This window comes from Bombus terrestris, chromosome 8 (assembly GCF_910591885.1).
Source record: "Bombus terrestris chromosome 8, iyBomTerr1.2, whole genome shotgun sequence".
Lineage (NCBI taxonomy): Eukaryota > Metazoa > Arthropoda > Insecta > Hymenoptera > Apidae > Bombus > Bombus terrestris.
The window spans coordinates 10,460,919-10,473,529 of NC_063276.1; the positions used below are offsets into that span (position 1 = coordinate 10,460,919).

General features: G+C 29.0%; 1 long non-coding RNA gene across 3 annotated transcripts; it reads right to left on the reverse strand.

Moving 5' to 3' along the window:
* Positions 1–386: 386 nt before the first annotated feature.
* On the reverse strand, positions 387–10,721 carry LOC125385531. 3 transcript variants are annotated; one of them, XR_007224918.1, is made up of 4 exons: positions 10,542–10,721; positions 2,603–2,784; positions 2,346–2,393; positions 387–1,350 (listed from the first exon to the last, which is right to left on the reverse strand). It is a non-coding gene; the product is annotated as an uncharacterized LOC125385531 (long non-coding RNA). The 3 variants fall into 3 exon arrangements; XR_007224919.1 differs by lacking the exon at positions 387–1,350 and adding an exon at positions 1,794–2,251 and having other exon boundaries at positions 10,542–10,719; XR_007224917.1 differs by lacking the exon at positions 387–1,350 and having other exon boundaries at positions 1,794–2,393; positions 10,542–10,703.
* Between the last annotated feature and the right edge of the window lie 1,890 nt (positions 10,722–12,611).

Sequence of the window (12,611 nt, forward strand, 5' to 3'; positions counted from 1 at the left end):
TTACCCCCGACGCCTGTAATTGACGATATGAGACGCGAGTTTTACGTCGAAATCTATATGTTCCGTCAGTCTCTTCGAAATGTATAAGCGAGTAAAAGGAACTGAGAATGAAACTATTTTTGTAAAAAGGAAATATGAATTGGAAAATGTTTCGTTCGAAATAATGGCTGGTGACTTTAATCGTACAATTAATAGATTAATTTTTGTTATTATTATTTATAAAAAGTATAGTATTACTTACGATATAGTATAGCTTATAAAGATTGAATTTATAATACAAATTGCAAGTACCAGAAACTGTAATTAATTTGAACTCTATATAATTTGAAAATTGAATTTACTGATCTATAAGTTGCGGGATAAGTATAAATTTGCTGACAACGACATTGAATGCAATAGATGACTTTATTCAAACCATAAATATATTTATACTCATAGAATGGTACGAATGGCAAATAAATGTTGATATGCAATGGCACATAGAACTTTGACTGCAACATGACTCCAAATTTTTACGTCCCATTCCTTTTATGTTTTCTTTCAATAGCCTTCTATTTTTCTCATATATACGCCTTTTCTATCCTTCTTATTTTCTATTCACCTTTTCCAATACAAGCAAAATATTAAATTTTTCAAAATCTAAAGAAATGAATGCTTTATTATTGTTTTAAAACTTAGGTGTTATTTTAAATAAAGTGAAATTTAATTATATTTTGAAGCATTATTACGTGAATTTTTATTATGCCATTACTATTTAATCCTTTCAAGGTCGATTCTTTTAACTCTCTGAGAAAAATGATTTCTTGTGTGATATTCATAATAGAAACAAATTTTTCGAATGGCTTCGTGAGAGAGACGTAATGTATTATATTTTAAAATGAGTTTTATCGGACACAGTTTACATTTCCCCTTTAGTTAATTAGTAGCATATACAAATACAATTGCGTATACACAATATCGATTTCGAGGGTAAAAAGGTTAACTCTTACGATTGTTTTTCAGCTTATTGTACTTATAAGCATTTAATGAATCATTCTAATACAGTTGTATTTCTGAAATATATTCAAATTTTCTTTCATTAATCCAAGACATTTCATGCTATTCGCCGACAGTGTATAATCTCGTTCCTTTATTAATGACGAGGTTGCTATTCAAAGTTTCTTTGTTCTCGTGTCTCTATTTCTTTCAAGATTGATGAAATAAGAAAAAATTATTTGATGCTAGAAATACTACACTTTCCAGGTTTCTGATATTCCTTTTCTTATACCTTAGAAATAAAAGCTAGAAAATAACCCACTATTATTTTAAACGAGATATGAAAACCAATTATTTCCCTTTAAAAGTCAAAATCTGCAAATAATTATATTCTTTAATAAGAATAAGAATTTTCATCAATAGTCTAAATGAACTAACAATCTTTCTCAAACTAACAATAGTCAAGTTTTTTTGCATTAATCGTAAATAGAAATGAAGGAACATTACCGTTCGATAATCAATCTTATCTTTAAATAGGCCTTTCATTTTTAAGTATGTAGTACATGTGTAGTACATATGTAGTATAAGTACACTATAGCACAATCCTATTCCTTTAAGCGTAAAATACAAAAAGTATGCAAATACTTGACGTTCTAAAAAATTTAATTTATTCACCGACTTCTTTAACAAATTTCAGTTAAGATATTAATATATTAGGTCATCCCATAAGTTCGTGCCGACTTTTGTGTATACATTTCATGTGTCGATTTATAAACATACGGCGATAAGAGATCAATGCACTTGAAAAATGGGAAGAAGTTGTACAACGAGAGGGGGATTACATTTTTTCATGAAACTGAAAGGTATGTAAACAACCTTAACATATATAACCGCTCGAAAAGCGGAACGAACTTATGGGATGACCTAATATTTTAACATAGACGAGATACTAAATAGATCTATCACCATACATCGTTTGTGGTTTTAAACTGTTCAAATTTTAATTTTGTCGATTGAATCGGTTCAAAATGACGTATAAACGTTAATTATTTAACATATCATTTTGTTTTTGAATTATTGATTAACATTCTGTTAATATCTAAAATGCAAATTAATTGTTTTTATTACTTTGTTGTCTAGAGTACATTATTATCCTTAATTATATTATTATCTACAATTTAATTGACGCTCTATAGTTTCTGCAATCTGCTACAGAGTGCCTCCTATATTAAATAATCGATCTGTTTCATTAGTTTCGATATTTTGTTTCGTTCCCCTAATTAATTAATTTAACTTCTTTAAAAATCAAAATTTAAAATAATCCTATTATTTGAAATAAAAAACTGAATTAAATTGCATTTTTTACTCACCTTGAAAAATTCTTTTGCGAGCAGATATGAAATTTTATATCGTTGAATCTGAAACGAATGAAACGAAGTATATTATTACCAACCTTTTTCGTCATTGCAACAATAGAAAATTAATTACAGTAAATTCTATATTTCAATTTCGCCAAAGAAGGAGAATAAATATCAGGACAGTATATTATTGAAAAGTACTGAAGTTTCTATCTAAAAATACAGAAAATATTCAGAAAAGAAATGATGCAATTTCTTAAATTAATTACCTGCTGTTACTTTTTATAAATACGTTCAAATCTTCTATGACTTTCATTTCGACTTTTATTTATGGCCGAGCTTTAATTAATTCTTTCCTTTCAATTTGCTTTGTTAATACATTATCATTAATCTCATTAACGCTCTTAATTTATTTCAATTTCGCATTACCGCAGAAGCATTTATATTCGTCCTGTAATTAATTTTACCGTTCAAAAATACAGGAAACGTGGCAGAAAGAAGATATTTTCCTTACATTTAGCATGCATTTCACATTTATGGAATTATTCGAATATGCATCATTATAGTAATTTCTTTGAATCTTCAACAGTTTAAAAATTCGCATAGACCTGGTTCACGAATATGAATTTAATACACGATTTAAAATTAAGCTAAACTTGATATTGTTAGTAATTGATATAATCATTGCAATACCAGCAAACCAAAGAAATAAATTTTACACGCAAATATAAAAAGAAGAAAATGATAAATACGAGGAATTCTATTGGACAATATTCTCTTAGTTGAGGACAGGTTTATGTAAATGGAACTGTAATGATTACTTCATAAGTATTTCATAAGTATTCAAATTATACTGGAATCGTATCATGAATAAATGTTTTTAAGTCGCTTAACTTATTATTTTAGATTAATACTAAATGATAATTTTTAATTCCTTGATATGTTTACACAAATGGTATTATTTTAATCTACAATTATCGTTTAAAATTTGGATTATAATGAAATTATATTATAAATAAATATCTCTTGATTATTCAGTTTATTATTTACACTAAGTTATTTTAAAAGGTTGTATGTTTCACTCTTTAAATTTTTTATATTTGAAAATAACGTGAATATTCGAAGTGGATTCGAACTTATACATTGTATTAGATTAGCAACTAAGTGTTTACGGACTTTGTCAATACCTCCTAATGACAAAATCTACAATCACTTAGTTGCCAACCCAATAGTAACTGCAGTATTAACTGCAGTAATAGTAATTGCAGTATATGATGTAAAAACAAGCGAGGAAGCAAGTTACATCTGATTTTGCAACCCCGTAACGGGAAACAGCACATCCCCTTGAAAAATGTATCGGTTATATCACTCTTTAACTGGTGTCCACGCTCCGGGCCGTGTTCAGCCAAGCAGAAGTAATCGGCAGACGCAAAGTCAGCATTTCTTTACGTATCGTGAATACTCTACTTTTCTTTTGTTTTCCTTCTGTTTACTACTTACATGTGTGACCTACTTTTTTTCGTCAACTGTAATCCATTCATCTTCGCTGACGGTTTGTGAATTTTTCTAGGCTCAGTTTTTTACGTTTATGTGTAAGATATAATGTCTGCCTGTCTTTTTGGATATTCAGCATTTTTATAAAAATTTAAGAAAACCTTTCGTGTACGATTGTTTGTCACACAACTTACGTTGTAAGTAACAATACGACAAACTTAACAACTTAATCAGACTAAACTTTACTTCAGTTCGAAATACAATCTACTAAACCTAATGTATAATCAACAATCCAATATTCTAAATACATTGATATGTAACATATAGCTAATGTTGATTACATGCTGTTATTAATCCTTTCTCTTTTTGTTAAAATTTTATTTAAAGAAGTAAAAATTTTGTAAATGAAAATTAAATGTAAGATTTCGTTCAGACTTTGGATCGTGAATCGGTCTACGGAAGATTAAATACCATTTCCAGATGAAAGTTTTACCTTGTAAAATAATCTAATTCAAATACGATAAATCGATAGCACGTAATCCAAGTGAAACGAAAGCTGAGGATCCCGCTTAATGACAAATTTTGGTATTACTTATACGAAGTGTAATATTAAGTTTCGAGGGTGGTGGTAGCATGATGATACTATCGCATTCTCACCGACGTTGTTGCGTCAAATTACGAAAGTTCCCCTATAAAATTAATGCCGCGAACGCGATCATTGTGTCTACCTGAGAATTAGGATTCTCGGCGAACTATGGAGGATGGGCTTACCTCCAACGGCGTCTTTAAAGTTCTACAGCCCGTGTAATTAAGAATGTTGAACTTCCCGTGAAAGCGGCGGCAAACTTGCATGAAGGCACGTATCTGTATACTAGAACGTTTGCTTCTTACCAAACGGTTCTTTGTTCTTTCGTAGACTCTAATTATTCAAGAACCTCGTTAATTCTAGAGAAATATGACAGTTTGATCTGCCCGATGTATTTTTATATATTTTTTTATTTTATCCCTGTATTGTACCCACGAATAGATGAAGACATGGAATATTATAGGATGAAATTAAATGGTTCACATATGTACATTACTCGCGTAAATATTCAGATACAGCATTATGTTTGTATTTATAGCTTTGTATAAGAGAGGATAAATTAAATATCGTATTGCTACTTTACGAGGATATGACTCATTTATCGCAGCTTAAATAGTAAATAACGTTTTCTTAACAATAACGTTTAATTGTACAATTCTACAAAGCAACAAATACAGACGTAGTGTGCATATTCGAATATTAATATGGGTAAGCGTACAGTACACTTTTGCAAAATTAAGCTGATACTGTTACTAATGAAATTTAAAAAGCCATAAGTTACAAGTAATTCATACTAGTAAATTCCCGTGCATAACAAGATTCATGATAAAACATTTTTGTTGAAACATTTTTTGTATTTTTGTCCATCGTAATATTTAAAAAAAGCAACATGACCTCCTACATACAATAGATATTATATTCTTACATACACTGGATTGATGCATTTTTATTTCCTCTGCAAAACAGGTATTAGGGTAGCCACACATAATGTATCTTAAAATTGTTAGTTTAAAAGTTATTACAATTTGAAATTTACTAAATTATTTCAGTGTAATGACAAATAAAAGTAAATCTTCCATACAACAATCTAAAGGAGATAGTAACGTGCCTAAAGTGGAATGAAGGATAATTGAACCATTGAACCATTGAACCGTTGTCATCTTTATATTTGCTAACATAGTATGCTAGAATAATTTCGTAAATTACAAGTCATAATAAAGTTTTCAATTTTTATTATATCAATTTTAATAAATTAATTCTTATTAATCATATTTTAAATAAATTTTACACTAGTAATTTTTGGCATACGTACTTATAGAAGATGAAGATATTTGTTGGTTGATATGGTTCAATGATCCTTCATTCATATATCATATATTACTCCTATATTCATATATATATATACTGATTTCGAAGCATTAAATTTTTCTCAAATATTTTTTTCTATCCATAATATAATCGTTTTAAAAATATCGCAATCTTAAGATTAGCTGCACAGGAAACTACGTATAAATTAATCACAGTACGTATCAAGGTAAACCATAGTTTATATGATTTGATTTAACACTTATTGTGTAAGATTGTTAAAAGATAGTGGTTTTTCTAAGTTCTTTGTAAAATTTATTCTATATAATAAACCATGTGTAGTGCGTTAAAATATGCTTAATTACGTAAAATTATGCAGAGATATGCAAGAATATAAATAAATACTTAGATAAACCGGAATATGTTGTGAAAAAAAATATTTCACCTATTTTTATGGTTATTATATATTTGATACGCGTATATTTTACATATTTAACGCATTGCGAATTTTTAAGTTACACGAATTTGCATATCTTGACGATAACATAAATTCACAAGCGCGTGAACATTTCCTATCTTTTACGAATAACGTTATGTTCACTTCCTAAGTCGTTACAAAGTGTTCTCTTCCTGCAAAATGACGTCAATGTATTCTATAAATAAAAATAAGAAGAAAATGTCATGTTAAAATAGACTCATAAGAGGTTTATTAAAAAGTTATAATAAAAATATGAAATGACAACAAATTTGTTTTAACAGATTGGTTTTGGGTTATAACGGAATAAATCTCAACGATATAGGTCGAGGTGGTTTGGTTTTTTGGTATCTAAGATCACCAGATATTACGCCACCAGAAATTTACATATGGAAAAACATTTCAACACCTCTACGTTTTATTGGACAAAAAGCAAGCCCGATAGTAATGCGTATTTTTATTATAACTTTTCCATAAAGTCTGTGTAAGATCATAACATTTTATTTTTATCTTTACTCACGGAATATCTTAACAATGTTTTATGAAATGAATCTGACACCCTATATAATCTCTTGTATTCCAAAAATTACAACTCTATGCAATTACATTAACAGTCCATTAATATCTATATCGTTTAGCATTTATAAACTTTAAATGGAATTCATAGATAATATAAAATAATGAAGATTGTTTAAAATGTTCTTTTTCTATCAAAATATGCAGTTTGATAGTGAACTACTACTACTACTTGATTTGAGGACTGAACATTGTTAAGTTTTATTCTCGATCGTTTATAATTTGTAAGTCAATAATTTCGAAAGAGTCGAAGGTAACAGAATCGGTGATCCATTATTTTCAGGAGAATAAACTCTTTTGCATTGAACATTATAGCCAATCATGTGTTAGCATTATAATGTTGAAAGAAAAGGAAGAAAATATCATTTTATTAGTTATTAAACTCTGTGAGCAGTGACTGTCAATAATGTTCTCTTTTGAAATCTTCCGCTTCATTTTCCTGCTTCACATATTGTACAATCCCTCCTGTTTCGTGATAGAAAACAAAAGAACATATAATCCATGAATTTCTGAGAACGAGCTCTTCTATTGGCTTGCTCGGAAAATTCGTTCCGATTTTTAAAGAAAATTTAATCGTAGCACATTTAAATTCTGATATCCATTTATTGAATTATATAGGTACTATTTTGTCCTACAACCTTTCTCTATCTTTCACGTAACTTGATGAGTCCTTCCTTTCAGAACCTCTCAGCATTTTCGGAGAAAAACTTTTCACTGTGATTTTTTTACGTCGTTCAAAGAATTAAAGTTTTTACCATTAAGGGAATTTTGTAATGACCTAAATAAGTGAAAATCTGAGGGTACAATGTCTGGTGAATACGGTGGGTGTGGAAGCACATCCCAACCAAGCTCCAACAGCTTTTGTTGAGTAATCAAAGACACACGAGGCTACGCATTGTCCTGATGAATCACGACACCTTTTCGATTCGCCAGTTCTGAACGTTTTTGTTCAATTGCTGTCTGTAATTTGTTTAATTGCGAGCAATACTTTTTCAAATTTATCATCTGGTTATTTTATAAAAGCTCATGATACAGGATTTCTTTCCGGTCCCACCAGACACAGAGCATAACATTCTGATAAAGACCGGCTTTTGAAGTGGCTACTTTTGTGGCATTTTTGCCTTTCCGGCATCAAATACCTATAGTGCAATTTGTTTTCCTTCATATTTAAGAACGTATAAAACTAACAAAAATTAATGTATCCTAATCAAACTTTTTTCTAAAGATGCCTGAAATATCACCTTTCAAAATATGTACACATATCATTTGTTTTCGATTATTCTGATATATTTAGACCTATCCTCCTTAGCCACCTATTGAAAATCGGCACAAACTTTCCAATAGCGACCCAATATAATAAAGTTTCATACTTTCCATTTTTTATCTATTGTGTCAGTTACTAAAAATTAAATGTCTTAGTATATCATATAACACTTTCAGTTCTAACGAGAGAATATAGTCAGTCCACACGTACCGATTTTAGCAAAATTTGTTTGAGAGATAATGCAAAGAGAAATGTTTCGTTAGTCGTTACTCACAGAGTTCAATGAATAATAAAATGGTACTCTCCTTTCTTTATTTACAAACATCGATATTAAAGAAATAAAAACAACTTTCAAAGTTAAAAATTAAAAGCATATCTTTTAAATATCTTGAAAAATGTCGATCGTAGGAAAAAATTTTTGTTTAAATTTTTTATCGAAAAATGATATCCTGTAAATTTTTTATAATAAATAATATATATCAAATTTGAACTTTAGAAACATGTTTTTATTTTCATTGTCAAATATTAATTGATTCTTATCGATTAAGTTTGAAATTTCGTATGCGAACCATGGATGAAAATAGGCAATATGTGTATTTTAAATTTTTTGCTATGTGTCGCCCTGGATTAGATAATTTTTTAAAATTATTCTAATATATTTCCTATTAAAATCTTACAACAAACATTGAATGACAAGTATTTATACGATACACGCGTGCGCGCGCGCACATATACACACATAGATTCATAAGTTGACGATTATATATTTTTCCATACATGAATTTATAGGAATCTATAAATTTCTTATAAATTCATAGCCTTGAGAGAAGTAATGAAAATTAAAATTATATTTCTAATAATTTCAGAAAGAGGAGAGAAATATTTCAAATATTAGAAAATAATATTTATTTATCTCATTAATTATGTAATGGCTATTATATATGAATATAATGACTATATAAGAAAAATTGAAATGTATAAAATGAAAGGAAATTACTTAGTAGAGTAAAGGAATAAGTATTTTAAATTTTACGTTATAACAAATTCTAATTTTTTACGGCTTCATTAAGTGGAGTTAAATATTTTAATTATTTGAAAATAATATTATAATATTTATTTATCTCCTTAATTCTAATACACAATGATCGTTATTAAAGGAAATAAAAATTTACGAAATGAAAGAAAATCATTTAATAAAGTAAAACAAGAAGTATTTAAAATTTATTTTATTAATGAATTCTAATTCTCATATTAATATACAGATATTTATTTGCGTTAGATTCCATTTCTACAGAGAAGATAATTTTTCTACTTTTTTCGTGTTTGGTAAAACCACAACACTTTACTTCCTTCAACTTTTCTAATTATGTAAACCAAATTAAATTACATCTACTCAGAACAAATTTATCGTTGATTAAACTATTCAGTATCGATCTTTGATGGGGTAAACACGCAACGATTAAGTATAGCAATTACCAGCAAGGATTTATCAATTTTCGCCCGGCAGTCGTTCCGAAACAACATTTCATAAACTTTCATCAGATCTCGTGGTTCGGTGTATTCATCCATCATGATATGGGTACTGAAAATCGCTTTTAAGAACTTCCATCGAACGATTCGACATTTTTCCGTTCGATTGTCTTACGCGTTTTATGAATTCTACAGATCACGTCCGTTTTACGTCGAATTGCAACGAAGTAAACGTTCGTACAGAAAAGAAAGAAATAAAGAGTACTTGAATATGAAGGAAAAAGAATGGACTTTTTATGAAATGTTCATAAAATGAATGAAAATGAATGAAAAGTAAAAATTGGAGAGGAAATGAAAGTGTATGGCTGTTATGATCATATTATGTAACATTATATTAAACACATAATAAGTGTTAAAGATAACCATATATAGTGGATAATTGATTATTTAAGTACTTTTGTAACCTCTATGAAATATACATTTATATTACTAATATATATATATTATCTTGTATTGTGTATGTGCATTTTCTTATTTGTTTCAAATATTACCGATATAATCACGATAGTCGGATCTTATCACAGTACTAATGAAACAATGTGTCTCATATAACAAGCATAACATATTCATAACAGGTTCCACAATTGTGATCTATCGCATGTAATCATGTCTCAATAAAAGTAAACATTAATTTCATCAAAAATACTGGCAAACACTTTCCAAAAACAACAAAGTCTGACACGATTTATTTTAATTGGTTTAGTAATCTTAGCTAGCGCGATACTTCTACATCATGTAAACGTATTGTGTTCATCTTTACATATAAGTTTCTCAGAAGACCAACTGGTCAACTCCACTTCAAGTCAATTTCTTAATTTCAATGTCCAACCGGTTGATGTTAAGATATTCACAGGATTGATGTTCGATCCGTAAAAAACAAATGACTTACCTCCATAAATTCGTTGTAAGGAGATGATATAAATAATAGATAGTAAAGTCCAAGATAAGTTTAAAGAATAATGTTTATAATATAATCACCTTTCTTTATTTTTCAATTTTGGAGTTGATCAATATCTTTTCTGAATGGCTCATCGTATGTAAAGCCTCTTATTATTTTGTCCTACACTGTATGTACATCCGACACCTGTCCACTCCATGGTCTAGTATCCTACTGAGAAGGTGAGTTCAAAGCGTTTCCTTAAAGGGGTGGTTCGAATCGATCCAAGCCACTGGCGTGTGTTCAAAAGGCATCGCGTCGTTCACTGGCAAGAATTAATTTATCGTCGGGTCGAGCACGCACGCGGCTCCAAGCGATTCCAGCATCGCGCTGTTGGCACGCCTCGTCATTTACCCTCCTCGAAAGCCCATGAATTTATCGAATCCTCAGCTTCCGACGTGCCACGAATTTTTCCACCTTCGACCAAGTTCTCACCGCTGTTATTTAGCTCCCGCTCCGTGCTTCTTCGTTGTTTGTTCTTCGAATGCTGCTTTTCTTGTTCTATCTTGTTCCGTTAACTAAAAAGGTTGAGTGAGTCAAGTTTGGACAAGGAACGTGTAACAAGGGGCAAATAATGGATTTACGGGTCGATTGAGATTTTAGGTTAGGAATGAATCGTTTAATGAATTTAGAGTTTGTGAATAAAATGATCAAAGTGGATGGTTTAGCAAAAAATGAAATTTCAACTGCCCTATTTCTATAAGTGTCTGTAGCTCTCACGATTTATATATTCTATAAATTATACATATATTATAACATAAGCCAGATAATAGTTTATAGATTCGAATGCATTAGAACTGTAATGTAAATTCATAATCAGGCTTAGGCACATTTTATTTGGAATGAAATAAAAAGTAACAATGTAAAATAATTAATTATTTTGCTATTATTTTGCTGTAACTTCATTTTGCATAAAATTCAAATAAATCATTTTGGAATGATTTCATACTTAAATTAATTAAATCATTCAAATAATATAAAAAGTAATCTGACATAAGAAGGTTGTGGTGAGATTATCTGTTATTCTATTTAGACGTACTAATTTCTACTTGAATTTTTACAATATCAAATTTTCAAAATAATATACTCAAAATTGTTCTTGAAAAATATCCATATTGTGGTAAATTTGTTTGTCTTCGTGAGGCACTGTAAGGTAATTTGTATTTCTGCCGCAATTTAAAATGTTAATATAAAAGCATTAGAAAATATTTAATAAATTACTTAAATCAAAATTTATTCAAATACAAAATAATGAAATAATCCAGAGAAAAATCATTTCATATTCATAACTAGTTCAAAATGATGTATAGCTAAATAAGATAACATGTTATTCAAATAATCATTTTTCAAATATATTATATAAATAATGCATAAACTTGTCCATGATACTGCTATTAGAAATTTTAGTTTGATTTAGTTTCCAATTATTTTTAGCATTTCTTTTTTTTGTGGAAAAATCATGTTTTCTGTATTTGCCTAAGTCTATTAATATTTGAATTGCGAGAGATCTTTTAACATTGCTCTCACTGTAATGGAAAAAAAGATTCGCTACCGATAAAATCTAGAACATTTCTAATTCTTGCGCTGGTTTAATAGAACGCCCACTAAAACTAGCAAATAGCTGAAAATAAAAGAAAGAAGCAAATGACTGACGGAAATTTGATCTAGAAAATGACATTCTGTGCTAATCTGCTCCTTGTATCTGTCAAATCGGATTAAGTCATAAAGTTGCTAAATTACTATTTGTAGAAGTTATTAATCGAATCCCCTGTAACTAAGAATGACTAGTTATCCGAAATTAAGAAGAAAGTTGTCAATAAATTTATTTTAAAAATTTGTTAACATCTTCTTTTAACACTGTATGGTATTTACATAGTTTTTATTTTTTTTCATTTATTTTTCTTTTATTATTATTATTATTATTATTATTATTATTATTATTATTATTATTTATATGTATTGTTATTTATTATTATTATTTCTCTCTCTATATATATGTCGGAGATGGAAGGACACCGGGGCCTTCCCTTCGGAATTCTTCGGAAAATCCCCGATACCTGCATAATTGAACTCGATTATAATTATCCGAGATTTGTGATGGTAAGCTTGGG